The sequence below is a fragment of the Sinocyclocheilus anshuiensis genome, unplaced genomic scaffold (assembly GCF_001515605.1).
Source record: "Sinocyclocheilus anshuiensis isolate Anshui unplaced genomic scaffold, SAMN03320099.WGS_v1.1 scaffold819, whole genome shotgun sequence".
Classification (NCBI taxonomy): Eukaryota; Metazoa; Chordata; class Actinopteri; order Cypriniformes; family Cyprinidae; genus Sinocyclocheilus; species Sinocyclocheilus anshuiensis.
In genome coordinates this window covers 1-3,822 of record NW_015548238.1, presented here as the reverse complement: position 1 = coordinate 3,822, position 3,822 = coordinate 1, and the positions used below count along the sequence as shown (strand labels likewise).

Here is a 3,822-nt window from a genome sequence, read left to right as displayed (position 1 = left end):
AAAGGCTTTGGTTACTCCAAAGCTGCCAAGTCCAAAGGGAACACCCATATTTGAACTCGGGACATCTTGATCTGCAGTCAAATGCTCCAACACTGAGCTATACCCGCACAGAAACAGCAACTCAAAACTGCACACAGGAAATTAGATCCTTCAGTTTTACAATATCATACAACATCTTCACTTCAAAATAAAGACTTTGGTTACTCCAAAGCTGTCAAGTCTAAACGGGGCACTAAGATTTGAACAGGGGACCGTTTGAGCTGCAGTCAAATGCTCTACCACTGAGCTATACCCCCACAGAACCAGCAGCTCAAAATCCTCAAATAACAACATTTTCACTTTAAAATAAAGGCTTTGGTTACTCCAAAGCTGCCAATTCTAAAAGGGACACCCAGACTTGAACAAGGGACCTCTTGAGCTGCAGTCAAATGTTCTACCAATGAGCTATACCCCTACAAGATCAGGAGCTCAAAACGCACACAGGAAATTAGATCATTCATTTTGACAATATCAAATAACACCATCTTCACTTTAAAAGAAAGACTTTGCTTAATCCAAAGCTGCCAAGCCCAAAGGGAGCTCCCATATTTGAACTTGGGACCTCTTGATCTGCAGTTAAATACTCTACCACTGAGCTATACCCCCATGGTGCAGAGCTCTTGGGCTGCAGTCAAATGCTCTATTACTGGTCTATACCCCCACGTGATCAACAGCTCAAAATCAGGAAATTAGATCATTCATTTTTACAATATCATACAACAACATCTTTACTTAAAATAAAGGCTTAGGTTAACCTAAAGCTGCCAGTTCCAAAGGGGACACCCAGATTTGAACTGAGGACCTCTTGATCCGCAGTCAAATGCTCTATCACTGAGCTATACACCCATGGCACAAACAACTGAAAATCACACATAGGAAATTAGATCCTTCACTTTGAGAAGACGACAGCTGCACTTTGAAGTCAAGGCTTCGGTTACGTCAAAGAAGATAAGTCCAAAGGGGACACCCGGATTTGAAGCTGGGACCTCTCGATCAGTACTAGCATGCTCAACCACTTAACTATGCTCTCATAGAGGGTGAGGTAGAAAATCACAGAAAGGATATTAGATTTTTCAAGGTCAAGGATTTTGTGTTTCCAAAGCTGCAAGGTCGAAAGGGAGCACCCAGTCTCGATCTGTAGTTAAATGCTCTAACACTGAGCTTTACCCCCATAAAATCAGTAGCTCAAAACTGCAGACAGTAAATAAGATCCTTAATTTTGACAATATCAAAAGGCAACATCTTCACTTCAAAATAAAGGCTTTGGTTACTCCAAAACTTCCAAGCCTAAAGGGGCCACCCAGATTTGAACTGGGGACCTCTTGGGCTGCAGTCAAATGCTCTATTACTGGTCTATACCCCCACATGATCAACAGCTCAAAATCAGGAAATTAGATCATTCATTTTTACAATATCATACAACAACATCTTCACTATAAAGTAAAGGCTTTGGTTACTCCAAAGCTGCCCAGTCTAAAGGGGGCACCCAGATTTGAACTGGAGACATCTTGATCTGTAGTCAAATGCTCTACCACTGAGCTATACCCCCAAAAACTCAGTAATTCAAAACCGCACGCAGGAAATTAGATCATTCATTTTGACAATATCAAATAACAACATCTTCACTTTAAAAGAAAGGCTTTGGTTACTCCAAAGCTGCCAAGTCCAAAGGGAGCACCAAGATTTGAACTGGGGACTTCTTGATCTGCAGTCAAACGCTCTACCACTGAGCTATACCCCCACGTAATCAACAACTCAAAACCTCACACAGGAAATTAGATCTTTCATTTTGACAATATCAAACAGCAACATCTTTACTTCGAAATAAAAGCTTTGTTTACTCTAAAGCTGCCAAGTCCAAAGGGAGGACCCAGATTTGAACTGGGGACCTCTTGATCTGCAGTCAAATGCTCTATTACTGAGCTATACACCCATGGCACAAAGAACTAAAAATCACACATAGGAAATTAGATCCTTGACTTTGAGAAGACGACAGCTGCACTTTGAAGTCAAGGCTTCGCTTACGTCAAAGAAGATAAGTCCATCACACATAGGAAATTAGATCCTTCACTTTGAGAAGACGACAGCTGCACTTTGAAGTCAAGGCTTCGGTTACGTCAACGAAGATAAGTCCAAAGGGGACACCGGGATTTGAAGCTGGGACCTCTCGATCAGTAATAGCATGCTCAACCACTTAACTATGCTCTCATAGAGGGTGAGCTAGAAAATCACAGAAAGGAGATTAGATTCTTCAAGGTCAAGGATTTTGTGTTTCCAAAGCTGCAAAGTCCAACGTGAGCACCCAGATTTGAACTGGGGACCTCTTGACCTGCAGTCAAACGCTCTACCACTGAGCTATACCCCCACGTAAAAAGCAACTCAAAACAGGAAATTACATCCTTCATTTTGACAATATCAAACAACAACATCTTCACTTTAAAAGAAAGGCTTTGGTTACTCCAAAGCTGCCCAGTCCAAACAACTATTTGAACTGGGGACCTCTTGATCTGCAGTCAAATGCTCCACCACTGAGCTATACCCCCATAAAATCTGTAGCTCAAAACCGCACACAGGAACTAAGATCATTAATTTTGACACTATCAAATAACAACATCTTATCTTCGAAATAAAGGCTTTGGTTACTCCAAAGCTGCCAAGTCTAAAGGGGGCATCCAGACTTGAACAGGGGACCTCTTGAACTGCAGTCAAATGTTGTACCACTGAGCTATACCCCTACTTTATCAGCATCTCAAAATCGGACGCAAGAAATTAGATCCTTCATTTTTACAATATCGTACAACAACATCTTCACTTTAAAATAAAGGCTTTGGTTAACCTAAAGCTGCCAGTTCCAAAGGGGACACCCAGATTTGAACTGGGGACCTCTTGATCTGCAGTCAAATGCTCTATCACTGAGCTATACACCCATGGCACAAAGAACAGAAAATCACTCGTAAGAAATTAGATCCTTCACTTTGAGAAGACGACAGCTGCACTTTGAAGTCAAGGCTTCGGTTACGTCAAAGAAGATAAGTCCAAAGGGGACACCCGGATTTGAAGCTGGGACCTCTCGATCAGTACTAGCATGCTCAACCACTTAACTATGCTCTCATAGAGGGTGAGCTAGAAAATCACAGAAAGTCCAAAGGGAGGACCCAGATTTGAACTGGGGATCTCTCGATCTGCATTCAAATGCTCTACCACTGAGCTATACCCCCACTGAAACAACAGCTCAAAATCTTCACAACATCTTTACTTCGAAATAAAAGCTTTAGTTACTCCAAAGCTGCCAAGTCCAAAGGGAGGACCCAGATTTGAACTGGGGATCTCTCGATCTGCATTCAAATGCTCTACCACTGAGCTATAGCCCCATAAAATCAGTCGCTCAAAACTGCACACAGGAAATTAGATTCTTCATTTTGACAATATCGAACAACAACAATATCTTCACTTTAAAATAAAGGCTTTAGTTAACCTAAAGCTGCCAAGTCCAAAGGGGGCACCCAGATTTGAACTGGGGACCTCTTGATCTGCAGTCAAATGCTCTACCACTGAGCTATACCCCCACAGAGACAACAACTCAAAACCTCACACAGGAAATTAGATCCTTCATTTTGACAATATCAAACAATAACATCTTCACTTTAAAAGAAAGGCTTTGGTTACTCCAAACCTGCCCAGTCCAAACAGAGCACCCAGATTTGACCTGGGGACCTCTTGTGCTGCCGTCAAATGCTCTACAACTGGTCTATACCCCCACGTGATCAGCTGCTCAAAATCAGG

General features: G+C 42.1%; 6 non-coding genes across 6 annotated transcripts; all 6 read right to left on the bottom strand.

The window, feature by feature from the left end:
• Positions 1-813: 813 nt before the first annotated feature.
• trnar-gcg (transfer RNA arginine (anticodon GCG)) lies at positions 814-885 on the bottom strand. The gene has a single exon. It is a non-coding gene; the product is annotated as a tRNA-Arg (tRNA).
• Positions 886-1,516: 631 nt separating this feature from the next.
• Positions 1,517-1,588, bottom strand: trnac-aca (transfer RNA cysteine (anticodon ACA)). The gene has a single exon. It is a non-coding gene; the product is annotated as a tRNA-Cys (tRNA).
• A 120-nt stretch (positions 1,589-1,708) lies between these two features.
• trnac-gca (transfer RNA cysteine (anticodon GCA)) lies at positions 1,709-1,780 on the bottom strand. The gene has a single exon. It is a non-coding gene; the product is annotated as a tRNA-Cys (tRNA).
• Positions 1,781-2,332: 552 nt separating this feature from the next.
• trnac-gca (transfer RNA cysteine (anticodon GCA)) lies at positions 2,333-2,404 on the bottom strand. The gene has a single exon. It is a non-coding gene; the product is annotated as a tRNA-Cys (tRNA).
• Positions 2,405-2,894: 490 nt separating this feature from the next.
• trnac-gca (transfer RNA cysteine (anticodon GCA)) lies at positions 2,895-2,966 on the bottom strand. Its single transcript has one exon. It is a non-coding gene; the product is annotated as a tRNA-Cys (tRNA).
• A 567-nt stretch (positions 2,967-3,533) lies between these two features.
• On the bottom strand, positions 3,534-3,605 carry trnac-gca (transfer RNA cysteine (anticodon GCA)). The gene has a single exon. It is a non-coding gene; the product is annotated as a tRNA-Cys (tRNA).
• Between the last annotated feature and the right edge of the window lie 217 nt (positions 3,606-3,822).